The 27,783-nt window shown below is 43.2% G+C and overlaps 1 long non-coding RNA gene across 2 annotated transcripts; it reads right to left on the bottom strand.

The window, feature by feature from the left end:
* Positions 1-857: 857 nt before the first annotated feature.
* LOC115511907 lies at positions 858-22,485 on the bottom strand. 2 transcript variants are annotated; one of them, XR_003968233.1, is made up of 3 exons: positions 22,446-22,485; positions 18,146-18,249; positions 858-1,367 (listed from the first exon to the last, which is right to left on the bottom strand). It is a non-coding gene; the product is annotated as an uncharacterized LOC115511907 (long non-coding RNA). The 2 variants fall into 2 exon arrangements; XR_004343511.1 differs by lacking the exon at positions 858-1,367 and adding an exon at positions 9,084-9,782.
* Positions 22,486-27,783: the final 5,298 nt, after the last annotated feature.

The raw sequence follows: 27,783 nt of genomic DNA, 5'->3' as shown, positions 1-27,783 counted from the left end.
ACACCATTTTTAGACTTAAAAGCCAGAGTCCCGCTGATGATGGGTGGAACCCTGGGGTGGGCTCCACCAGCAAGACCCTGGCTTTAGGTCTGGGATCAAGCAAACCCAGAAACCGAGGAAAAGCCTGCAACAGCTTTGTGGTGCCAAGACCTAGAGATCTGATGGTAAGTCATCAGGAGAAGGAGCAGGACGTGGCAGGTCTGGAGTGGCCGTGACCTCTGTTGTCTGAGCTGCAGACTTCTCCAGAGCCGTGGCTGCCTCCCCTTCTCTAGGCTGGCTGGCTGGCAAGCCAGACCTGTGCTCCTGCCTGCTGAGTTCTCACCCTTGGCTTCAGGGCGAGGTTGACTTGATGAGCCAATGAGCAGGGGCAGGAGGGAGTGTGCAAGGGGGGTGCAACTCTGCACCTTGGCTCTTGGAGAAGGGAGCCAGAGGTGGGGCCCGGGGCCTCCCAGGAACTCTTGATGAGAGGGAGGACAGAGACCTCACGTCCGAGGGGAGGGGAAATGGGTGTCTGCGAGCTTGCAGGGCTGAGCAGTGTGGCCCACTGATGAGGATGCAGGAAGGCCAAGGGGAGGGAAAGTCAGGGTGGCCCAGGAGGTGCAGGAAGCCCACAGCAGAGGAGCCACAGGACCACCCCAGCAACCAGGGTGGGCTCACCCCTCAGGGACCCGCTGCCTCTTCCTAGCTGCTCTGTGGGAACCCAGCAGGCCCAGGGGCAAGCCAGAGATGCCACCTGGGGAGGCTTGGGGGAGCCAGACCAGGGCTAGTGTCCTCCCAGGGGGAAGGGAGGGAGGAGGGGCTTAATTCCAGTCCCCCCCGGGAGACAGGAAGGGCAAGTCACAAGAACACACCCCTGTACTTGTGTCACTCAAAGCTGCTTTAGTGGAGACTGGGAGGGTGGGGGAGAAAAAACACACACACCTCTTTTTATATAAGGTTTCATATTTAATTTGGTCATGAATTCATAAATACATGAGTATTTTGTACCTAATGGCCTTCCTTGTATTGTTTGATATTGTCCAACAACCTCTTCAAAGGTGGCACCTTCCACTGGAGAGAAGCACGAAAGAACACCAATCACTAATGAAACACGTATCAAGTGCCTATTGAGCGCCAAGTGCCATTTGGACTGGATCGGCTTCGTCCTCTGACACAGCTTACCTTAAATGAGTAAGCATGACAAACACTGATGAGGCTAATCCTTTGGATGGGCGCTCAAGTCCTCTTGGGAAAGGGACAGGTGAGCTGAACCTTGACTGACAAAGATTCCTGGCTCCTCCTGAAGATACAGTGCCCCACACAGAAGGGACAGCAGAGGCAGGAAACACTCATGTCTTCCAGGAAAGGGAAGGGACAGGGCGGGGCCTCTGGAAGGAAGTGGGAGAGAGACAAACAGCAAGGCCGTGAGGGTTGTGCCCCCACAGAACTCTACTAGAACACCGAGACCCTGAAAGTACCCAGACGTTCAGGCGATTCCAGTTTGGGTCCAGCCATACCAGTCTGGGGACACACAGACCTTTGAAATGGAAAAAAACAAGAGCCCCGAGCATGACCTCTATAACATTATCCCGCCACGACTGGAATATAGATATGCTGGAAGGACTGGAGAAGGAAAATGGGGCTGAAGGGTTACTCCTGTGATGTGCAGTGACACATGACATAGAACCTATTTGCCACTCAGATCTAACACATCCCCTGCCCCCACCCCATCCATAGGTGAGGAGGCCCACGCCTGACTGCCCTCAGTGTGTTTGGGAGCACCCAAACACAGGGCTACACGTGGATACCACTTCCCCTCACTCTCCTTACTTGGACACATCTGCCTAGCAATAACATAAATACTCATACAGCCACAAAAGTATCATGTTGAAAAGAGTGGGCACTTTAGAAGTTTCTGGTTGTCTAATCCTGGAAAGCGCTAACTGGGTATGAGGGAGCACCGAACCCACCAGTGCCATCCCTAGAAGTGGGCTTTTTCATCTTCCCCCTTTGTATTCCTCCTCATTTCATGGTGGCCTCCTCCCATTCAGGTGACTTGGGCAATCCAACTAATGAGTACATTTCAAAAGGTTCTTTATGCTCATATAAATCTATACAAAAATATAAAAACGGAAGATACACATCTTGTAGCCTTAATAGTTACACATAAATGCACACATCCGACATGACTGCATCTTACAATATAATAAATGCAAGTAAAACGTGCAACGCTGTTAGGAGGACAAAGTGCCACGAATTGAAAAGAATGCCACCCTAAAACAACTTGCAGCGCACATGCAAACTTGAGCGGGCATTCCTTGGAGATACTGCAGGTTCGCTTCCAGACCACCCTGATAAAGTGACGATCACAATAAAGCGAGTCGAATTATTTGGTTTCCCAGTGCATCCAAAGTTATGTCTACACTATACTGTAGTGTATTGAAATGTGCAATAGCATTATGTCCAAAACGATGTATTCATTAAAAAATACCTTATTGCTAAAAAATGCTAACCATCATCCACGCTTCCAGCGAGTCATAATCTTTTTGCCGGTGGAGGGTCTTGACCCTATGTCGGTGGCTGCCGACTGATCAGGGCGGTGGTTGCTGAAGGTCGGGGTGGCTGCGGCAATTCCTGAAAATAATACAATGAAATTTGCCGTGTTGATCGAGTCTTCCGATTTCCCTGCAGCCCGCGATGCTGTTTCATAGCACTTTACTCACAACAAAACTTCTTTCAAAATTGGAGTCAAGCCTCTCCAACCCTGCCGCTGCTCTATCGACTGAGTTTATGTCATGTTCTGACCTCTCTGTTGTCATTTCAAGCATCTTCACAGCATCTCCACCAGGAGTAGCTCCCACCTCAAGAAACCATAGTCTTTGCTCATCCAGAAGGAGTAACTCCTCATCCGTTCAAGTCTGCTCACGAGACGGCGGCAATTCAGTGCCATATCCAGGCTCCTCTTCCAGTCCCGGCTCTCTCGCCGTTCCCCCCGACACACACCCACAGACACCTCCGCCACCACAGTCCGGAAGCCCTCACGGTCCTCCATGGGGGCTGCGATCGAATTCTTCCAAACTTCTGTTCATGTTGCTATTTTGACCTCTTCCCGTGAGTCACGAATGATCTTAATGGCACCTACAATGGTGACTCCTTTCCAGAAGGTTTCAATTTACTTTGCCCAGATCCATCAGAGGAATCCCTGTCTGCGGCAGCCATAGCCTTACAACATGCATTTCTTAAATAATAAGACTTGAAAGTTGAAATGACTCCTTGACCCATGGGCTGCAGAATGGATGCTGTGTGAGCAAGCACAAAGACCACGTTCACCTCGTCGTCCATCTCCATCAGCGCTCATGGGTGACCCGTGCACTGTCAGCGAGCAGTGGACTTACAACACTCAGTGAGCAGAAGTGTGGTCATTCAGGCTTTGTTGTTCCATGTACAGAGCACAGGCAGAGTGGATGGATTTAGCATCATCCTTATGGGCCCTCGGCCTTCCAGAATAGTAAATGAGCACTGGCTTCACTTGAAGTCACCAGCTGCCTGTCCTCTGAAGCTTTGAAGCCAGGCATTGACTTTGCCTCTGTAGCTGTGAAAGTCCTAGGTGGCATCTTCTTCCAACAGAGGCTGCTTCACTACGTTGTAAACCTGTTGTTCAGTGTCACCATCCTCATGAATTATCTGAGCCGGATCTTCTGGAGAACCTGCGGCAGCTTCCACATCAGCTCCTGCTGCTTCGCCTTGCACCTTGATGTCACGGAGATAGCTTCTGTCCTCAGACCTCGTCAACCAACCTCTGCCAGCCTCAGACTTTTCTCCTGCAGCTTCCTCACCTCTCTCAGCCTTCACGGAATTGAAGAGAGTCAGGGTGTGCTGGATTAGGCTTTGGTTTAACAGAATGTTGTGGCTGGTTTGATCTTCTACGCAGACCACCCACATTTTCTCAGTAACAGCAACAGGGCTGCTTTGCTGTCTTATCATTCGTGTGTTCACCGGAAAGCACTTTTAATTTCCTTCAAGAACTTTTCCTTTGCATTCACAACCTGGCTAACTGCTCGGTGCGAGAGGCCCAGCTTTTGGTCTATCTCAGCTTTCGACGTGCCTTCCTCACTAAGCTTAATCATTTCTAGCTTTTGATTTAAAGTGAGAGACATGTGACTGACACTTTCACTTCAACACTTAGAGGTCATTTTGGGGTTATTAATTGGCTTAATTTCAATAATGCTGTAAGTCAGGGAATATGGAAGTTCAAGGAGAGGAAGACAGATTGGGGAATGGCTAGCTGGTGGACCAGTCAGAAGACACACACCATTTACTAATTGAGTTCACAATCTTATATGAGTGCAATTCGTGGCACCCCAAAATAATTACAGTAATAACATCAAACATTACTGATCATAGATCACTATAACAAAATTAGTAATAATGAAAAGGTTTTAAGTATTGCAAGAGTTATCAAAATGTGACACAGAGATACAAAGTCAGAAAATGCTGTTGAAAAACTGGTACCAATAGACTTGCTCAACTCAGGGTTGCCACAAAACTTCAGTTTGTAAAAAATGAAATATCTTTTAAGTGCAATAAAGGGAAACATGGTAGAATAAGGTATGCCTATAACTATAATCCACATAGAATCTTACTGTACACATTACCACAGTTCACTTATCACACTCAACATTTCATAAAAATTATTCCAAGCACATTGAAAAAGTTCTAGAATATTCCAAGAGCTGTATGGTTTGTTTGTTTTAATTTAAATTTTAGTTAGCATACAGTACAATATTGGTTTCAGAAGTAGAATTCAATAATTCATCACTTCCATACAACACCCAGTGCTCATCACAACAAGTGCATTCCTTAGTACCCATCATCCATATAGCCTATCTTCCACTCACCTCCCCTCCATCAACCCTTAGTTTGTTCTCTATCATTAAGAGTCTCTTGTGGGGACTCTTGGGTGGTCCAGTTGGTTAAGCATCCAACTCTTAATTTCGACTCAGATCATGATCTCACAGCCCGTGGGTTAGAGCCCCAAGTTGGGCTTTGTGCTGGGCTCTGTGCTGATGGTGCAGAGCCTGCTTGGGATTCTCTCTCTCTTACTCTCTGCTCTTCCCCTGCTGGTGCACATGCACTAGCCTGCTTTCTCTCTCTCTGTCTCAAAAATAAATAAACATTTTAAAAAGAGTCTCTTGTGAAGAGCTATATGGTTTTGAATTACAATTTCTTCAAGTATTCATCAAGTATCTGCTCTTTCTTCCAGGTTGGTGTCCACTTATACTTCCCCTTCAAGTAGAAAAGGCAAAAAGGGAAGCTCAGATTCTTAAAAAGTCTTTCCACTCAGGACACGGCAGAGCCTGTCCCGCCTTCTTCATAGATGCACTTTCTGGGGCCTACCAGGCAGTCCTGGATTCTCTGCAGTAGGGTGTTGATTGAAACATCCTGCCTGGTTTTGTTGAGCCAGGTCACCAGCATTTCATACAAGGTACCCTGCATGGCCTAAAGTAAGAGCCCTGGCCGCAGGGATCTCATTGTCCTGGAGGTCCCTCTGCCGCATGAGTAGGTTCCAGGAATTAAAGAACACAAGTTTGCAAAGTCATCAGAGATGAGTTTCAGCCTAGGTTGGGTGAAAGCCACAGAGACAGTGAGTTGGGACACATTTCAGAAAGGACAGATGATGTGCAGTCAAGCCTAGACCCAGGAGTGGAACCTAATGAGCTCCCCCTACTGGTGAGCCTGCTGTTCTGCATTCCTTATGGGCATCCCATCAGCAGAAAATCAGGCCACACTGCCTGGGCCTCACCTGAGCAGGAGGCCCTGGGGGAGTCAAGGTCAACAGATAATCCTGCCCTAAGGCAGGGCTGATTGCCCATCTGGGAGGATAGATGGGTTATGGAGTGAGAAAGCAGAATGTCGTAAGAGTCAGAGGGTAGGACAGCCTGTGGGAGCAACAGGTCCTCAAAGGAGGGAAACTACATGGATCGTGAGAGGGAGGTCCCAGGACTGCACCGGCACCTATGCACAGAGCTGACACCACACTCTGAACCTGTGCTAAGGGACGCTCAGCACCCCTGCCTGACACCTTCCATGCTCCAGAGTGCAGGGCTGTAGGGTGAAGGTGTTTCACAAGCACGAGGAAGGACATGGCTCAGCATGGCCAACTGGCCTGGGGGCTGGTCCCAATGGGCCAGGTGCCCTCATACAGCCAGCCAGAGCCCCCAGGCCACTTTAGAGAGCCAGGGTCAGTGCAGGACAGATGAGGCCTGCATCCACCCAGGACCTTATTGTGGGCAGCAAGCAGATCCTGACAGTCTCATGCCAACGGGTCCTGGAGAAACTAACTCACTCTGTCTGTGCACTTGGGGTCCACTTCACAGCCTAGAAGACAGGGGGCATTCACCTTAGCAGAGGGGAGGGCCCTCTCTGCCTCATCTCTCTCCACAAGGATGGTAGGAGGACATGGTATGGGCTGGGGCCTCAGACACTGAACAAGGAGCCCCTGGGACCTGGTGACAGGGAGGGGCATTCCAACTCTGGTGAACGCTTAGGGAGGGGAGAGAAAAGGGGGGGAGGGATGAAGTGAAAATAAACACAAAATCTCTGTTGGTTTCTGCTCTGACCAAAGCTGTATAAGCCCCCGACCCTTTCCTCCTGACTCTTGCCACTCATTCAAGATACTGACTACCTCTCTGTCCCAGCTGGGGGCCCTGAAGACCTGAGGAACCAGCTTGCCATCCTGGATGTGGTCGGGGAGCTAAGGTGAGCGTGAACCTGAGACAGGGTGGTGGGCAGCCTCAGGCCAGTGGTCACTGGCTCCCCACGGGCCAGGTACTGGACTCTTGATTGACACACTTGAGGTTGCTCCTGAGGGTGCAGGGACTGTCCTGGACCATCCCATCGGGCACCTGGGTACAGGCACAGGGAGGGGATCCGCAAGGGAAGGCTGGAAAGCTGAGGAGGAAGGGGGAGCAAGCTCCAGGGGCCCAGTGTCCCTGACAAGAGAGTGGGGGAAGAACAGCCTGGAGGGCCAGGTCCCCTCACTCCCCCTGTTTGGGTGGGGAGGGATCTGGGCCTGCGCGCTTCAATCCCTAGGGCCCTGTTAAGTGTTCAGAGTTGCACCTTCAGGAGCTGGGCTTCCTTTCAAGACCTACATGGAGCTTCCCTGGGCTGTAGGGGGGCCCCTGTGAAGGGGAATCTCTCCAGGTCAGGGATCAGAAGCCCCTTTGTTCCCAAGCTGAACCCCATCCTCCAGTCAGTCTTAGTGCAGGAATTTCTTGTCCCCCACCCGTTGACTGTTCCTACAATCACAGCCAGAAATGCAGTGTCAGAGAAGAACAATTACACTTTGCCCCTGAATCCAAAAAGTGGGGAAGAGACGCATCTTAAAGAGGGAAGGGGGCCTGGGATGAGGAAACTTTGGGAGCTACAAGCTTAGTCCTACTATGACTTTGTAGGCTGTGGCCACGTTTGTCCTTGTCGGCCTTCTCTTGAATAATGAAGTATTAAAAATGAATCTTATGATTGAATTGAAATAAAGATGAACATAAACCAGGTCATACTCTATTCAATTTTTTGCTTCATATTTCAAAAAGAAATAAATCATCAAGTGCCCTAAGAAGCGGTCTACTGTGCCCAGTGGAAAACTCAACTGGCCAGGAGGAAAAGGTGCTGAGGAGGTGTGGGAAGGTGCCAGTGCTGGGGGCAGTGTGGGGCCATGCAAAAAAAAAAAAAAAAATGGACAGACAGGGACCACTGCAGGCTCAGGGAACAGGGAGGTGCTGAGGGGATGGCAGGGCTGCATGAAACCAGGATGGAGAAAGGGGTACAAGGAAACTCGGGTCTTCTGTGGGTTAAGAGCCCCCGAGGCCCCCACATCTCACCTAGTGAGGCACTTCTGACAGAACTCAGGAGAATCTTTTCCAAGAAGAGTAACCAGGTTTGCATGGACACTCCATGCCTGTGGTCCTGCTGCATGGATTTAACCGTCTCATCTAGAGACAAGGGATAAATATTTGGTGATATGTTTCCCTCACGACCCTCAATCCTTCATCACCACTCAAACCCTCTTCCACTCAGCTTGACTCAGTTGACCAAGTAATTTGAGGGAGCCATTTTCTGCAGCAACATACATGGGGCACACAAAGGACAGCCACCACTCACCTGTCACTAACAGATGTATAAAAAGTACGACTCTTCATTATTTATTACATCAGGATTGGGGTGAAGAATCTGTTAGATCACAGGAGCGGTAGCAAGAGATGGGGCTCCAGCTGGAAACGAGCCCTTGGGTGGCTTCCCCAAGCCCAGCCCTACTGGAGAGGCACAGGGCCCTGGGCTGTGAAGGCAGAGAGAGCCCCGAGCACAAGGCATGGGGCTAAGTGGGGCCTGGCCCAGGCCCAGGCCCACCTCATGGCTCAAACCTAGCACTTTTCCACTTGGCCAGGCCTAGCTGCACCTATACAGCTCCAATGATGAGCTCTGTCCAGCTGATGTTCTAGAAGATTTCCCTACCAGGAGGCATGCGTTATAAAAGTAATTTCTGTTTTTATTGTATTTTATGGACCTAATGCATCACTGTATAACAGGGCATGATGGAGACCCAGTTGGAATCCAGGTTTCAGGTTGGCCATGACTGCCATGCAATCACCATCTTGCATCCACCTCTGGGCATGGGGCCCACAGGTTCTGTGCCTGAGTGACATATTTGCAGGGCATGCAGAAAAGGGAGTATTCGAACAATTGGTAAAACCCACTCCTTGTGTGCATGTGTTACAATCTCTCTTCTCTTCTGATGCATGGGTCCGGGAAGGAGGGGAAGCTGGTGAATGAATCCCCACAGGATTCCCGGAGGCTGGCAGTGCTGGTTGGGCACTCAGCTTTTGGTCGCCAGTGGAATCTGAACAAGCAACTCTCCTGCACTTGACCATGGTCTTTTTGATCCTCCATCTACCATGTACATTAGACCAGCACTGCCAACACAAGTACATTATAGGCTACACATTAAATTCGAATTCATAGTTACCACTCTAAAAGAGTACAAAGAGAGAGGTCAAATTAATTTGAACAATATATTTTTTAACCTAAAATAACCAACATAGTATCATTTCAATATGTAATCCATATAAAACATTCAGATGTTTTACTTTCTTTAATATTTCACTCAAAAAATAAAACCCATGCTCCCTACATGGTGTCCAGGATATGTCATCTGCCTCTACCTGTCCTTCTGACTTCTTCACCCTCCACTCACCCCAGCTGCCCTCCAGCTTTGCTCAAAGAAGCCCAGTCCCTGCACTCAGGGGCAATAGTTCCTGGGGGCCCTCTTAGGACCTCTCCCTGGCTCCCTGCACCAGAGACAGTGGCTCTGTATCAAAGTCACCATTCCCATCTGTCTCTGTCCCATCCATCACCCAATTATCCTTGGGGTTCCTAGTCTCTGTCCCATCCGTCACCCAATTATTCTTGGGGTTCCTAGTATGTCTTAACTGACACATTCTTCTGTCTGTCTGGATGCCACCCCAGAAGGAGAGTTCCAGAAAGCAGGGGCCCCATGTCTTCCACTAACACAGTGCCTGGCACACAGGAGACATCCAATAAACACCAGGGAAATAAAGGACCAGGACCTGCAGGCAACAGAAGACCAGAGGGACATGAAGACAAGGGCAGGGTAAGGCTTGGAAATCAGTCTTCCAAAGTACCTGCTGGACACAACCCCTCCCAGGGGCTGGGCTCTCGTCTCTGTGGGGCAGCTAATTGCTGGTGAACTCTGTCTTGCCCTGCAGAATGGCTGAGGAAGTTAGGGCCTGTGGGGACAAGGTAAAGACAGGCATGAGTGGCAGCCAGACTCTCCTCCCTCTTGGGATGCTTCTCACATTCTCTCCACCCCAGCCAAAAAAAGCAAACAGACTGGGACCTTTCCTCCTGCTCTATACTCTCTTTCTTTTGTATTCATGTTTGTCCCTTGGCCTTCGGTGCTAACAAGTTAACTTCACACCAGAAAAATTTTTCCAGTATTTTTTTCTCTTGTAATACAATAAAATGTATTTATTCCAGAAAACATGGGCAAGGAAAGTTTTTATAAGAATATGAAACCACATGTGATGTCCTCAATTAGAGACAACATTATTTTGTTCCTTTTGTTTTATTTGACCTTATGTGTGAATTCATTTCCTCTTTCTCTCTCTTGCACACACACACACACAACACACACACACACACACATATTTACATTTAAGGGTTATATTATGAGCACACTTTTTAAAAATCAGGACATAGAGGGGAACCTAGTGGGCTCAGTCAGTAGAGCATGTGACCCTTGATCTCAGGGTCATGAGTTCAAGCCCCACACTGAGCATGGAGCCTACTTAAAAACAAACAAACAAACAAATATATTTATTTGGGATATGGGATATGGGATCACATGTTAAGTAACGAACTTCTGACTTTAACCTGACAAGCTCACCCCAAAGGAGCTTGCCAGTGTCTCATAAAATACCAAAGAGTCATACAGAAAAAGAGAAAATAGCAACACAGGAAATTGGGTCAGGGTCTTGGAACTTTCCTTTAACATGAGAGTGTTTTAAATTAGAAAGTTAAATTAAATGAGAGAAAGAAAGAAAAAGAAAGAAAGAAAGAAAGAAAGAAAGAAAGAAAGGAAGGAAAAGAAAAGAAAAAGTTAAAAAAAAAACAACAGCTTATTTTGAGCCCAGTTCAATCGACTGTATCTAAACAAGGTAAAATGCAGACCTCTCCCACATAAAGCCTGCCAAGCATTTGGTGACATCTAAGCTCCCGTGTGCCCCTCATGTCCTCCCTGTTCCAGGCTGAGCCTCCTCTGAGTCCATGGAATGCGGGGTCTCCTTTCTCCTCTCCCATAATGCTCTTCCCTCCTGTCTTTCCCGGTTCTCCTCCTCAGACTCTTTCCCTCAGTATTTTATTATGAACATTTTCAAGAATTCAGTAGAGTTTAAAGACATATAATGAACTCCCATATATTTGCCACCTAGATTCTATAACCAAGATTTTGCCAAATCTGCTTTACTCCATATTTCTTTCCATATCCATCCCTCTGCCCATTCAGCTAATGAAACTCAGTTGTAGATATCAGTACATTTCTCTTAATACTTCATCATATATTTCAATAACTAGGGTTCAATATTTGTTGATAGTTTTCTTCATGGTAAAACTTACAAAGAGAGAAATGCCCAGTTCTTAAGGGCACCACTCAAAGAGCTTTGAAAAATGCAATCGTGTGTGTAGCCCAAATGCCCTATGAGGTCATGGTACATAAGCATTATTTCAGAAAATTGCCTCATGCTCCATCTTATCCTAATCTGCCATATGACTGCATGAGAAAATGGTCTTTATCAGATGTCCTAACATAATAGGAGCATTTAGCATGAACGGGGGATTCAATGTTGTTAAATGCTTTTTCTGCATCCTTTCATCTATTCATATAATTTTTCCTCTTATACTGTTAATATAGTGAAAAACACTGATTAATTTTTCAAATGTTAATCCAACACTTATTCCTGCGATTAACCCCAGTTGGCTGACATGTTATCTTATTTAAATATTGCTGAATTTAGTTCACTTTGGTTCAGGATGTTTGCATCTAATTTCAGGAGGGATATTAATTAGTATATTTCTTCTTTTGAAATGTTTTGTCAGGTTTTGGCATTAGGGCTGTGCTGGCTTCATAAACCACTGAAGAACTCCTATATTTTCTGAAAGAATTTGTGTAAGATTAGTGTTACTTCTTCCATAAATATTTATAGAATTTACCAGTGAAACAGCCCAGGCCTACAGTTTTCTTTGTGGTAAGTTTTTAAATAATGAATCCCAATTCATAACTAGGTACAAGATAATTCAGATTATATTTTCATTTTGTGTCCATTTTGCTAAGTAGTATTTTTCAAAGAATTTATACACTTTATCCAAGTTGTCTCATTTATTGGCATGAATTTCTTTGTAAGACCCCCCTTTTTAAGATTTTATTTTTAAGTAATCTCTATGCCCAATATGGGGGTCAAATTCACCACCCCAAGATCAAGAGTTGCACATTTCACCAACTGAACCAGCCAGGTGCCCTAGATCCCCTTGATATCATTTTAATGGATGCAGAATTTGTTGTGACATTAATCATTAATTCCTGATACTGGAATTTTGTGTTCTTTTTTCCTTTGTTAGTCTAGTTAGAAGTTTATTACTTTTGATGATCTTTCAGAAAACCAACTTTCCATTTTGTCAGTAGTATTTTTTATTGTTTGTATCTGTGGCATAATGGAAGCATGTGGTTGTGTGTGTGTGTGTATAGTCTCTACCCCTAGTTCCTGAAACAGAGATCCTGGAACTTTTATGACTTCCTCAGTGATGGGGGCGATAGGAGTGTCTTTTTTTCTGATGAGGCCACTCTAGGTGGGCTCCAGGACAGCTTCTGGGTGAAAGCTGGTCACTGAAAGACCAAGCCATGATTAGAAGTTTGAAACTTTCAGCCTCTCACCCCCATTCTCTGGGGAAAGTGAGAGGGGTAGAGATTGAGATAATAATTGACAGTGCACTGTGTGAGTAAGCCTCCATAAAATCCCAAGAGTATGGGGTTCAGAGAGCTTCCAGGTTGGTGAACACATCCATGTGCTATGAGGGTGGTACATATCAACTCCACAGGGACAGAAGCTCCTGCACTCTGGACTCTTCTGGACCTCACCCAATGTACTTTATCTGTCTACTCATTTGTATCCTTTATAATAAATCGATAAACATGTTTCCCAGAGTTATTTAAGCTGTTATGGTAAATTATTGAATCTGAGGAGAGGGTCATGGGAACCCCCAATTTACAGCCAAGTCAGACAAAAGTGTGGATCACGTGGGAGCCCACTGCTTGTGATTGATGTCTGAAGTGGGGATGGTCATGTGGGACCAAGCCCTTAACCTGTGGAGTCTGCACCAACTCCTGGTAATCAGTGTCAGAATATTCTATTTCACTGATTTCTATGCTTGTTACTTCACTTGGTTTATATTTATATTTATCTCTATGGCTGATTAATGCTGATCTTGAGGTCACAGATTTTATATATTTCTTCCTTTCTTCTTAACAGGTTTAGTGAGATATAATTCACACAATTAATAATTATGATTCTTTATATAAATCACTCATTTAAAGTATACATTTCAATTGTTATATCTAGAGAGTTACACAACCATCACTAGAATCAATTCTGGAATATTCTTTAACACCCAAAAGAAACCATTAGTAATCATACTCTGTTGCCCCAACACTCTGTCCCTTTAATAAAGGCACTGAAAGCTATACATTTTAATCTGATTGCTGGTTTTCACAGCATCTGACATATTTTGATGTGTTATATTTTCATTGGCATTTATTGAGAGGAGTTTTTAAAGTTCCTTTTCTTCTTTGAATCATGGATAATTTAAAAGTGTGTTGCTTGATATACAAATTTTGGGGGTCTTCTTAGATATTGTTACTCATTTCCACTTTAGTTTCATTGAGTTAGAGAATGGTGCTTGTATGATTTCATGCGCTTACATTTAATTTAGACTTGTTTTATAGCCCAGGACGTGGTATATCTTAGCCAATGTACCATGTTCACTAGAAAAGAATGAATCTAAAGTAGATACTGCAAATGTGCTCTATGAATGTTAATTAAATCAACATGCTTTATAATGTTTAGATTTCTTATGACTCAATGAGTTTTCATGTAATCATTCTATCAATTGCTTATAAAGGGGTGTTATAATCTCCCTTTCATTCTGTAGATTTTTCCTTCATGTAGTTTGAAACTGTATGAGTTACATATACATATATGATTATTATGACTCCTTGATGAATTAGTCTTGTTAATATTACAAAAAATTCACTCTTGCAAAACTATAGAAATCAAAATGGTATGGTATTGGTATAAAAACAGATATGGCATAAAAACATGGACCAATGGAATGGAACAGAGAACCCAGAAATAAACCCAAACATATAAGATCAATTAATTTACTACAAAGGAGCCAAGAACATACAACGGAGAAAGGGCAGTCTCTAATAAATAATATTGGGAAAACTGGACAGCCATATACAAAAGAATGAAACTTGATCACTATCTCATACCATACACAAACATTAACTCAAAGTGGATTAAAGACTTTGAACATAATACCTGAAGTCATAAAACTCCTAAAGAAAACATAGGTGGTAAGCTCCTTGACATAGGTCTTGGTGATTAGTTTTTGAATCTGACACCAAAAGCAAAGGCAACAAGAGCAAAAATAAATAAGTGGGACTACATCAAACTAAAAAGCTTCTTCACAGTAAAGGAAACTATCAAGAAAATGAAAAGGCAACCTACCAAGTGGGAAAAGATACTTGCAAATCATATATCTGATATAGGGTTATTACCCAAAATATATAAAGAACACATACAACTCAATAGCAAAAATACAAACAATCCAATTAAAAAGTAGACAGATAAGCCCCACATTGGGTGAGCAAGAGTCCTGCTTTGGGTAAAACACAAGCCCTGGGTGAGCCCCGCTTCTCTCTCTCTCTTTCCCTCTCTACCTCTGTCTCTCTCCCTCTCTCTTTATCTCTGACCCTCGCTCACTTACGCCCTCTCTCCCTCTCAAAAAGTAAAATAAAAAGTAGAGCATCTGAACCACCATTTTTCCAAAGACAGAGACCAACAGAGACATGAAAAGATACTCAACATCACTAATAGAAATGCAAATCAAAACCACAATAAGGTATCACCTTACACCTGTTAGAATGGCTATTATAAAAACAAACAAACAAACAAACAAAAAACAAGAAATAACAAGAACTGGCAAGGAAGTGGAGAAAAAAAGAAAACCCTTGTGTACTGCTGGTGGGACTGTAAATTGGTGCAGTCACTATGGAAAACAGTATGGAATTTCCTTTAAAAGTTAAAAATAGAAGCAACATATAATCCAGCAATCCCACTTCTGGATATTTCTCCAAAGAAAAGGAAAATGCTAAGTTGAAAAGACATATGCACACCCATGTTTGCTGTAACATTATTTACAATAGCCAAGACATGGAGGCAACTTAAGTGCTTATTCACTGATGAATGAATACGAAATTGAGGTACGTATATTATCTTGTATACATATCATGTATATATATAAATCCTGCCATTTGTGATCACATGGCTGGACTTTGAGGGCATTATGATAAACAAAATAAGTCAGAGAAAGACCAACACCATGTGATCTCACTTATATGTGGAATCTTAAAAAACAAAACAAAACAAACTTACAGACACAGCAAACAGATTTGTGGTAGCCAGAAGTGTGGTAGCCATGGGGGATGGATGAAATGGGTGAAGATGGTCAAAAGATATAAACTTCCAGTTATAAAATAAGTCCTGATGGTGTAATGTACAGCAGTGTGACTATAGTTAATAATACAATATTGCATATTTCAAAGTTGCTAAGAGAGTAGACCTTAAAAGTTCTCATCACAAGAAAAAAATTGTTACTATGTGTGGTGATGGATGATAACTAGACTTATTGTGGCGATCATTTCACAATATACACAAATATCAAATCATTATGTCATACACCTGAACCTAATATAATGTCATGTGTCAATGATCTCTCAATTAAAAACAAAACAAAAACAAAACACCACCACACATGCAGCAACCACACATGGGCCTGTTGCTGCTCTGGAGCCACTGAGTCCCCAGACCCCTTACTCTCCTGCTTTGTAAAAACCATTTCACACTTACTCTTCTCCTCCAGCACCTCCTCACTGCTTTTCAGTCTCAGCAAATGACTTTACCTCAGGGAGAAAGTAGCTCTCTGTAGAAAACTTCCATGGGCTCCATTCAGGGAATCTCCCCACGCATTTGGCTTCAGTGTCCACACCCTCTGCCTCCCCTTCCATTAGGACAAATAAAGTTCCTTCTTTTTTTCTCAGGATATTCTTTGTCTTGAAGTCAACTTCATCTGACATTAAGATGGCCACAGCAGATTTCTTACCTCTACTATTTGAATGGTATATCTTCTTCCATCCTTCTATTTTCAATATATCTGTGTCATGCTTTTAGATTGTGTCTTTAGGGATGCCTGGGTGGCTCAGTTGGTTAAGGTTAAGCATCCAACTTCAGCTCAGATTGTGATCTCACGGTTAGTGAATTCGAGTCCTGAATTGAGCTCCCATTGGGCTCTGCACTCACAGAGCCTGCTTGGGATTCTTGCTCTCTCCTCTCTCTCTCCCCCTCCCCTGCTCACTCTTTCTCTCAAAATAAATAAAAACTTAAAAAAAATTGCATCTCTAATTGACATTATGTAGTTGGTCTCACTCTCATTCCTCCAACCTCTTCTACTTTTGAATTGCAGTGTTTATGGGATTTATAGTAAACATAAAAATTAATATGGTTGAAATAGCTGTATAAGTTACCATTTGTTTTGTTTGTCCAGTCTTTCCCCCCCGCCATGTTCCTCCTTCCCTGCATACTTTGATGTTAATTATTTTTTAGAATTCCATTTTGTATGTGTATTGGCTTTTCATCTATACATATTTTCATCATCTCTATTTTTTTTTTTTAATTTTAAGTAGGCTCCATACCCAGTTGGGGCTTGAACTCATGACCCTGAGATTAAGAGTTGCATGCTCTACAACTGAGCCAACCAGGTGCCACTATACATATTTCCATCATGAATATACAATTGGTATAGGTAGTAAAATACACGACCTTAATTGTTTTCAGTCTATTGACAGGCTCTTAAAAAGAGATTATTGAGGAATAATTGACATATGATAAACTGCACATCATTAAATTACACAATTTGATAGATTTTGACATATGCATCTGTGAAATGCCACCACAATCAGCCTAATGACCATGTCATCACCCCTAAAGTTTCCTCTTGCCCGTTGATAATCCTCCCTTCTGCCCTGACCCTTTTGGACCCAGGGAACTATTGATCTACTTTCTGTCACAATAGAATAGTTTGAAGTTTGTAGATTTTCACATAGGTGGAATCAGAGAGGATGTATTCCTTTCTCTCTGTTTTCTTTCACTCCAAATTATTATTTTGAAATTCATACATGTTGTTCTGTATTTTAATACTTCATGCCTTTTCATTGCTGAATTTCATAGCATAATATTAGTGTAAAAAGTAAGAGACTTACAAGATAGATCAATTCATTACTGCTTCCCATTCTTTTTGCAGTAGCTGTTCTAGGAATTGCCTATATACATGTTATAAACCACACAAACAATGTAACAATATTTGTATATATTTTTAAGAAATTAAGAGGATATAACAGTCCTTTACATTTGGTTCATATTTTCTATTTCTGGTGATCTTTCTTCCTTTCTCAACATGTACATTTCCATTTGTTGTCATTGTTCGACCTGAAACCTTCAATCAGTCTTCTGGCAATGAAATGCTACTACTGTCTCCAAAATCACATTCATAGTCCTAATTCTTAAGCCCTTTTCTACCAATTTACTCTTTGACTTTGTTTTTTTGTTTATTTTTGAGAGAGAGAGAGCGTGAGTGCAGGAGGTGCAGAGAGAGAGGGAGACAAGTGGGCTCCATGCTGACAGCAGAGAACCCAATGTGGGGGCTTCAGCCCACAAACTGTGAGATCATGATCTGAGCTGAAGTTGGATGCTCAGCTGACAGAGCCACCCAGGTGCTCTTTGACTTTGTTAATGACCTCTGCCACCTCTCAGGTTAGGAAACCTGGGCTACTGAACTCAATTCATCCCCTGCCAGTGTTATCATAATTGTTTCCCTCACATCAGTGTCACCTGCCACTTTCCTTTTCAGGCTGATACAACCTAAACACTTACCCTAACCACTAAGACATGTACCAAATGCTCCTCAGGGCACATCTGAGTTCACACATCTCGTCCCCCATCCAAAGAGCAAACAATTTTATTTTTATAAACAAATATCTGTAATGGTGCTAGTGTGATCAGGGCTCACCCACTGAAAAGTTGACACCTGGCTCCTGGAGCTCATGGATCTGGGCAGTTCCTCTGGATGATATTCAGTGACTTCTTTTCTATCCTCAACCTACCTGTCATATTTCCCACCACCCACATTAAATATACTCTACAACAGGACAAGATCATGTCAGTGTCAGTACAGAGAATTAGAGCCCAAGCCACCCACTCACCTGGGGAAGGCATGTCTTGAGCCTGGTGATCAACACTGTAGAAGGAGCATCAGTGACATGACATGGGCCTTCCTTTCCTTACGAAAGATCCAGGTCACAGGGAGCTGAGGCAGACACACAGATAACAAGGTTGACAACAGTGAAAAGGGCTTGGAGGGGTTGCCCAGGCAGAGGTGACAATGCCACGGGTGTAGGGACACTAGTGGACATAGAGGGGAAAGTCCACAGGAACAGGATCAGACAAGAGAGAAGTCAAAGTAATGGGCAGAGTAGAGGATAAGCCATTCTAGTTTGTGGTTATCTCTGCTTCTGGAGACCGAGGGTGTAGCCAGAGATCGACTGTGCCAACCTGTAGACGTGGGCTCATGGTTCAGTGTATGTATAAGAGAGGGAGGCAGAAAAACAGAGCTTGGCACATGTTAAGTGCTGTTTGTAAGTACATGTTGTGACTGGTATAAACATTAGCCACAAGGTTGACTTTAATTAAAATCACATCCTCCAGGCCAGCAATATTATAACCTGGGATCTTGCAACAACTCTGTCAGAGTCCAAATACAGGTGAATAACATTCCCCAACACCATCGCAGCCTCTCTGGAGATGGGATAAGGTGAGGATGACGAGACCCCATGCTATTTTCCTTTAGTTATTTAGGTCCTTGATCTCATCTCCTCCACCACACTGTGAGCTCCCAGGACTAGGATAAACATGGGTCATTTGTTTCCCTCCCCAAGGGCCCAGACTTTCCCTGAGTAAAGGGCTTGTTAGCTGCTTGGCGGGTTAATAAGAACACCTTCTCTTAGGAAACAAAGAAGGTGAGCCTAGGGATGGCCTTGTTGCAATCCCTAAGGAAAGTTTCCAGGCTGCAGCACAGGGAGGGGACCCAAAGGGAGCCCTGTGACTTCTGTTGAGGAGACACAGGCAGGAGTTCCAAGAGGCTGAATGCAGTGCAGAGGGCTGGAGAAGATGCTGAACAGAAAGTGTTCTGCAGATGTCCAGTGTCTGGATGTGTGCTCATCTGTGCATGCATGACAGGGACCCACCCAGGCAGAGAAGAGACCATCAGAAATCAGCAGGCTGGGGGCGCCTGGGTGGCGCAGTCGGTTAAGCGTCCGACTTCAGCCAGGTCACGATCTCGCGGTCCGTGAGTTCGAGCCCCGCGTCGGGCTCTGTGCCGACGGCTCAGAGCCTGGAGCCTGTTTCCGATTCTGTGTCTCCCTCTCTCTCTGCCCCTCCCCCGTTCATGCTCTGTCTCTCTCTGTCCCAAAAATAAATAAACGTTGAAAAAAAAAAATTAAAAAAAAAAAAAAAAAAAAAAAGAAATCAGCAGGCTGGACAAGGGTTGAGGCTTGCCCAGGTCTTGGAATTGTTTTTGCTCCCATTCATCAGAATGGATGAACTGCATAAAGGGATGCCAGCTGGTTATCAGAAGTTTATTATTAGAGTCTTAGTAGTTAAAATTAGCCCAAGTAAGGTAACTGTATCCCAAGCCATAAAGTTTAAAAGGCAGTATCAGATGATCCAACTGATACTCAGTTTTCTTAATTTTGATGACAATAATACGCAACACTCTTTAAATGAATACTACAAAGTTCAATTCCCAACAAAGTAAATTTAACAATGTCTACTATTTAATAAAAAATTACCAGACATCAAAAATGGCAAAAAAATATCTCCATAAACAGGAAAAATTCAATCAATAGAAACAATCAAGAAAAATAAGAGAAATAATGGAATTTAAATGAAGAACTTAAAACAGCTAATCTAAATCTTTTAATATTCTTCAGTGTATTAAATCTCCTGAATACGATCAGGAGGAAATGGCTGGTATTAAAAACATCAATGAAACTTCTAGATATTAAAAAAGTACAGTGTCTGTAATTAAAGATACACTGAACGGGATTAACAGCAAATTAGATACTGCATAATGTCAGTGAGTTTGTAGACAGAGCAATAGGAAGACCCAAAATGAAACAAAGGGAAAAAATAAGGGAAAAACGAACAGATCCTATATTAGCTCTGAAATAGTATCAAGGATTTAACATACATGCAATTGGAGACCCAGTAAAGAGAAAAAATGGGCAAAATATTTGAGGAAATAATGGTCAAAAATTTTCCAAATTGGATATAAATTATAAAGCCAAAGGTCTAAGAAATCCAACCAACCGCAATATAAAGAAAACCACACTCTGATGGTTAATTTTATGTGTCATCTTGACTGGATCACAGTGTGTCCAGATATTCAGCTAAATACTATTTCTGTGTGTGTCTGTGAGGGTGTTTCCATACAAAACTGACATTTGAATTGGTGGTTCAGTGAAGCAGTTTGCCCTCCCAAAGTGGGTGAGCATCATGTAATCTTTCGAGGTCCTGACTGCTAAAGCTGTGATGTCCGTCTTCTCCTGCTCTTGGAACTTCTGGTCCTTAGGCCTTCAATCTAAACTAGACTCTACATATTGGCTCCTCTGGTTCTCAGGGCTTCAAACTCTGACTGAATTAAACCACTTGCTTTCCTGGTTCTCTAGTTAACTGTCATCAGACTGTGAGACTTTTAAGCTGCCATAATTGGTGGCCAGTCATCTGCAGCCCTCAGAAGCTTTTCAGAAGCTCCTGCCTCCACCTCAGGGAGCCCATACCAAGGGGCCAATACAAGCAGGTGGCAGCCACTGCCGGGGTGGAAACCATGTGGTCCTGTGACCCTGTCAACATCATAGTGACTGACACCTCCCTGAGGATGTGATTTGAACTCCCACACAGCCTCACAGAAGTGCCCACACAGCCCTCAGCAGTTAACAAAGGGCCCTGCAGGCTTTCTTCTCCTCCCCATTCTACACTTGAAGAAGCAGGGCCACACCAGGCTCCCAAAGCTGGAAAGGAGCAGAGCAGGGCCACTGTGTCCAGCTCCAATATCAGAGCCCATTCAGCCTAACTGAGCTTCTGAGCCTCTGAAGCTCACAATTCCTACTGTCATAGAGAGAGGGAGCTGGAAGGAAAAGACCTAGAATAGAAGTGGGACCATTCTAGCACATGCAGAGTAAAGACGCAGGGTTAGGAAAGAGCTCAGCATTGGGTCCCAACTGATGTAATCCTTCCAACAGCCCCAGGACATGGGTGACATCTCATTACAGGTAGAGCTGTGGCCAGTAACTGGCCCCAGGTGACATAGTTCAGGTGAACGACTGGGATTCCACTCCCCCGCCACCTAATCAAGGTATCTTGATCATCTTCTCCCAGAAATCTCATGGATCCTTGTAAACCTCTGTTAGCACCAAGGAATCAAAACCACAACGGTAGTGCATCATTTTGTACCTCTTAGACTAGCAAAGAATGAAAGTTTAGTGTAACAAGGGTAAAAGGAATCAGGCACAATTATGCATTCCTTTTTTTAAAATTGAGAGTTATTCTGTGGCTTAACGTGATCTATTCTGAAAAATGTTCCATGTGTACTTGAAAAGAATGTGTATTCCACTGTTTTGGGACAAAATGTTCTGATATAGCTGTTAGGTCCACCCGGTCCAATGTGTCATTCAAAGCTACTGTTTCTTGTTGATTTTCTGCCTGGATGATCTATCCCCTGATGTAAGTAGGGTGTTAAAGTTCCCTACTATTATTGTATTACTGTCAATTCCTTCCTTTATGTCTGTTAATGGTAGTTACACGTATTTGGGTGCTTCCAAATTGGGTTCATAAATATTTACAATTGTTACAACTTTTTGTTGGATTGTTCCCTTTATCATTATGTAGTGTCCTTCTTTGTCTCATTACAGTCTTTGTTTTAATGTCTGTTTTGTCTGTTGCAAGTACTGCTACCCTGGCTTTTTTTTTTTTTTAACGTTTTATTTTATTATTTTATTTTATTTTATTTTATTTTATTTTATTTTATTTTATTTTATTTTATTTTTGAGACAGAGAGAGACAGAGCATGAACAGGGGAGGGGCAGAGAGAGAGGGAGACACAGAATCTGAAACAGGCTCCAAGCTCTGAGCTGTCGGCACAGAGCCCGACGTGAGGCTTGAACTCACAGACCGTGAGATCATGACCTGAGCTGAAGTCAGACGCTTAACCGACCGAGCCACCCAGGCGCCCCTACCCTGGCTTTCTTTTCACATTCATTTGCATGGCAAATATTTTTCCAACCCTTCACTTTCAATCCACATGGGCCTTTAGGTCTGAAGTGAGTCTCTTGGAGACAGCACATAGATGGGTTTTGCTTTTTAATCCATTTCAGTCCTTCTATGCCTTTTGATTGGAGCATTTAGTCTATCCACACTTAAAGTAATTATTGAGAGGTATATACTTACTGCCATTTTGTTACTTGTATTATGGTTGCTTTTGTAGTTCTTCTGTTCCTTTCTTCTTCTCTTTCTTCTCTCTTCCCTTGTGGTTTGATGGCTTCCTTTATTGTGCTTGGATTCCTTTCTCCTCGATTTTTGCATATCTATTATAGGTTTTGAGTTTGTGGTTAGATTAGATTCATATATAATGTATAGCAGTCTATATTAATTGATGTCACTTAAGTTTGAGCCCATTCTAAAAGCACTAAATTTTATTACTCCCCCATCATATTTTATGTATATAATGTCACACTTTACTTCTTTTTATTTTGTGGATCCCTTGACTGACTTTTGTAGATATAATTGAATTTACTGCTTTTGTGCTTTAACTTCCATATTAGTTTTATAAGTGATTAATCTACTACTTGCATTATATATTTGCACTTACCTATGAATTTTTTTCCTTTTATAGCTTTCTTACTCCTGATTATGAACTTTTGTTTCCACTCAAATAAGTCCCTTTAACATTTCTTGTAAGGTTGGTTCAGTGGTGATGAACTCCTTTAACTTTTGTTTGTCTGGGAAACCCTATCTCTCCTTTATTCTGAAGGATAACCTTGCTGGGTATTCTTGATTGTGGCTTTTCTTCCTTTCAGTACTTTGAATATCATGCCACTCCCTCTGGCCTGCAAAGTTTCTGCTGAAAAATCAGCTGATAGCCCTATGGGGTTTCCCTTGTATGTAACTGTTTCCTTTGCTGCTTTTAAAATTCTTTATCACTACTTTTGCCATTTTAATGATGTGTCTTGGTGTGGACCCCCTTGGGTTAAATTTGTTGGGGGCTCTCGGTGCTTCCTCGATCTGGATGCTTACACTTATGCATGTGTGATGTGAGTGTAAAACTGGAACAACTTTCTTTTGGAGAAGAATTTACCGATATAAAAACAAAATCCTAAAATCATTTTTCATATCAATACAAGTGTAATTACTATCATGACGTTGGAATTAGCAAAACCAAAACCAGTGTATAATCTAAGCAGCTATGCATAAAAGGGAAGAATAAAATAATCTTTGGTTCTATCACGCAATAAAATACCACTGTTTAAAAAATGAAGATAAATATGAATGTACTGACATAAAACAGCTAATGTAATTTGTTATTAGCTTTAAGAAGTGCATCTTAAATGCATAGAAAAAGGCAAGACTTATGGGAGGCTAACAGGCGTGTTTGGGCTTACATTCCCCAAACCATCAAATCCAGATTTTTGACCTTGTCTACATAGGTCATCCTTACATTTATCCTGGAGTAATACAGCTTTACTAAAATAAGCCATTCATCATGCAGTGTAAACACAGGCCCTACCTAATATAAACTGATATTTTAAAAATAAATTCTGAAATATTACTGCTTTTCTGAATTTTTTGCTGATTTATTCAATGAAAACATTTACAATTTTATGATTTCTATAACCTTGATTTGGGTTTATCTTTTTTTTTTTTTTTAACATAAAAGTAACCTTGAAAAGGGTAATTGGCTGGAGTTTCCACTAACTTGGAAAATAATTCCAAGTATGCATATATTTCCATAATAAGTGTCTTCAGGATGCACATCCTTACCAGTTGCATTCTCAAAATCAAAATCAAAATCAAAATCAAAACAAGAGCTTCACACCAGCCTCCTAAACTAAGATAGATCTTGGGTCCTGCTGTATGATTATTGGTGGTTTACCTTGTGAGCCCTGTATGCATTCCTATGGATGGAAGTGACTGGAAAAAAATCGGTAAATTGCTCACAGTGGCCACTCAGGGGAACTGAATCAAAAGTAGGTGGGAAAGTTGCTTTTCTGTAAAAATTGATTGGAAAAATAGACACAGTTTGCATGTTTTAGAATTTAAACTGTTAACCTTAAATATAAAACTATTAGCTATTTTACCAGCAAAAGCTGGGTTTATTTGAGGATAACAGATAATTGCAATCCAGAACAAGAAAGCCAGGGTAAAACCATAGGCAGCTTCCCCCAACAAAGTTGGAGAATGCTCTTTTATAGAGGAAAGCAGGAAGTTGGGAAAGTTCTTATAAATGCAAAGACTACTGGAGTAAACTGGGAGCTGAAAGTATAGTGGCTGTCCATCAGTTGTGGCTCTCATTGGCTAGGCTGGTGGGCTGCCTTCCATCCTCCTACTGGAATAGTGAACTACTATCCACTTCAAGGTCTGTCTCTTCCTGTTGAGTCTGCAGTTAAGGAGGAGTGGTAGGGCATGAGAGTTTTTCTGGCTGAACCTCCTGACTCCATTTTAGTGAGGTTTCCCTTTATTAATTTTCACAAAACAGAGGCATAAAGAAGAAAGGAAAGGGAAAGGAAGAGAAAGGCCACATCAAGTCTTGCTAATGTCAACCTAAAATTGTCAAGAAGCAATAATTTAAGCAAAAGAATTTATTTAGGATCAAAGAATTGCCATTCGGGGTACACATATTTGGGTAACAACCCAATAATGTCCCACTAGGGAGCAAAAATTAGGGGTTTCTAAAGACAAACAGAAAAAGTTGTGTTTGTTGCCTACAAGAATTTTTATTGTGTTGAAAGGACTTCCACTAACTCCATTTTTACCTCTGTCTGTACTTTCTAATTGATTAAATTCTTTCCAGCTTATCTTTTTCTGCCCCAGCTTATCTTCTAACTCAGGCAAAAGACCCCACTGGCTAAGCATCCCATGACAAAAACCAATCTACCCCTCAAGCAATAAAGACTCCATGTGATTGACTCCAAGAAAGTGATGGACTTGACCTTTACCACAGACATGAACATATCCACTAACCTTTGTCCCACATTTTCTTTACAGAATTTTAAGCACTTTGGGGACTGTTTTGGGGACACTAGTCACTACCTTCCTAGTGTTGGGTCTCACTGAAATAAATTCCTTTCTTGTTTCACCACTCCCGGTCTCTCTGCCTTTGGATTTTGTTAGCAGGGAGTGGCTGAATCTTGCACCCTTGGGCCACAGCTACAGTGTTGGTGCCAGAAAGCTAATCTTGGCTAAACATAATTGGTTCCTAGGGCTATCAATAAGCAAAAGTCCTTTACTATAACAAGTTGTAGGTGTTCTTGCAGAATCCTTGGAATCTTTGCAATTTGCTCCAGTTAAAAAATTCATGGTTCTACCTACTAAGGATTATAAGGAGGTGCATCTCCTGAAAGGCCTTCTAACTCCATTTTAAAGCCCCTTGACATAAGGGAGTCCATTTTATTTCACCTTTCACACAGTGGAGTCTTCCTGGATTCCGGAATTCATTCTGGGGCAGCCAGACCTGCTTGGGACCAGGATACAGGGCGGGGGGGGGGGGGGGGGGCGGTGTTAGTTCTTCTCTCTATGGGTCCAGGTAGGTTCTGCTGCCCAGAAGGCTGTTCCCCAGGGTCTGCCCACTATTGGTCCTGCCCTGATTCGCCTTTGCTGCTGATGACTGGGGCAAGCACTGCCACCACACCATGTCCCCCACTCCCCCTGCCAGCTCCTGGCCACCAGGCCCACCTTCCTGGGCCAGGAACCACGGTGGGGGCTCACCAGCAGCAGGACACTGAAAACAAGGAAGACAACGGTCCTGGCGCCCCAATGTGGAGGCCTGCCCCCCACCCTCCTGAGTTCGCAATGGCATCTGGACTCACCTTTCCCTGGGTGTCCAAGGCTGTCAGTGTGCTCTGAGTCCCCACTGCTCCAAGCCTTTAAGGAGTGTTCTTTGTCCCAGCCACTCAGCCATCAGGCACCTGGCAGTCAGGAGCTGCCTCTATCCCCATGCACTGTTCTCTGTGGGTTCTATGTGAATGCCAGGAGCCCATTGGCCTCACCTACTTTCACACCAGTTGGTATTACCCAGTCAGTGTGGGGCCAACTGGAGGTGCTGCACCTTCTGGTCTGAGCAGGGAAATTAGGCTCAAGGTCAGCATTCAAGGCCCTTCCTGTTCTAGACCCCATAAACCCTGAACTTCCTCCCTTCCTCTACCATTTTCTGCTCACTCTCAGCTTCTGCTCCTCATTGACCAGGTGCATGGATGTCACTTATCCAGAGTCACTTTGCAGCTCTGTCCCAGTGTGAGGCTTCTCAGTCAGAGGCTTGATCTTAGTATCTCAATAGGAGTTGCCTGGCATAAAGCAGATGGGTGATTGGAATGGACACAGAGGCAATGACTTGTGGGTTAGGAATTCAGATGGCCAGTAGGCTTTCACATCTCCCCAATCACCACTCTGCACATTTGGGTACTTCCAGGTCCATCATCCGTCTTTCAGGTTTTCATGTTCTCATCTCAACCTTACAGCACCTGCTTAAACTGGAAAAACCCACTTCCGCCTTTCTTCTGGATTTCCTTCCCTGTTAGACTGTTTAAAGCTCTTGGAATGTAGAACTGCTGGTGACTAACTGCCATATGAAACTCAGTGGGCCAAGAAGGGGAGTCCCCTCATGGGTCAGTCTCTACCAGTTGTCCCCACTCAGCGCTCTGCTGGGCCCAAGTTGGTGGGGGTGGTGGGGTCCAGTATTCTCAAAGCCACACAAGTCTAGATCCTGCTTTTGTAATGCTCACAGAGTGATTTAAGGGGTGGGTAGGGGGTAGGAGAGAAGGGAACCCAAGGAAGCTTCCAGCTCCACTCATATCAGTTTTGTGTGTCCCAGGATAGTAGGAGTTCAAGTTCGTTTGTCTTCATACATTTATCCAGTTGTTCCAACATCATTTATTGAAAAACTTTCTTTCCCCATTGAATAGTCTTACCACCTTTGTTGAAATTCAATTGACCATCTATACGGTCCATTCCTGGACTCTGTATTCTGTTCCATTGATCTATTATGTGTATCAATATAGCATTGTCTTGATTACTGCCAGATATTTTTCTTAATCTATTGAGCTATTATATGACTTGCGTCCTTTACTAAAATGATAAATCAAATTGATGGATTTACATCAATGATGAGTGAATAAAGAAGATGTGGTGTATATACATATATATACAATGAAATATTAATTTGGTCATAAAAAATGAAGTTTTGCCATTTGGGATGACATGGATGGAGAGATTTTCACTTGCCAATATGTCCTTTATACATATTGCTAAATTTGATTTGATGACACTTTCCTAAGGATTTTTTTGTGTATCTTTTGTGAGGGATATTGGTCTATACTTTTCTCTTTCTCTAATGTCTTTGTAAGGTTTAGGTATCAGAGTTATGTTGGCCTTACAAAATAAGCTCAATTTTCTTGAGAGTTGTATAAGATTGGTATTATTTCTTCCTTGCTTTCATTAAACGTTTGACAGCATTCACCAATGCCACCAGCTAGACCTAGAAGTTTGTTGTTTTTGTTTGGAGGAGTGTGTGTGA

Source organism: Lynx canadensis, chromosome B1 (assembly GCF_007474595.2).
Source record: "Lynx canadensis isolate LIC74 chromosome B1, mLynCan4.pri.v2, whole genome shotgun sequence".
In the NCBI taxonomy this organism is placed as follows: domain Eukaryota; kingdom Metazoa; phylum Chordata; class Mammalia; order Carnivora; family Felidae; genus Lynx; species Lynx canadensis.
This window is presented reverse-complemented; position numbering and strand designations above follow the sequence as displayed.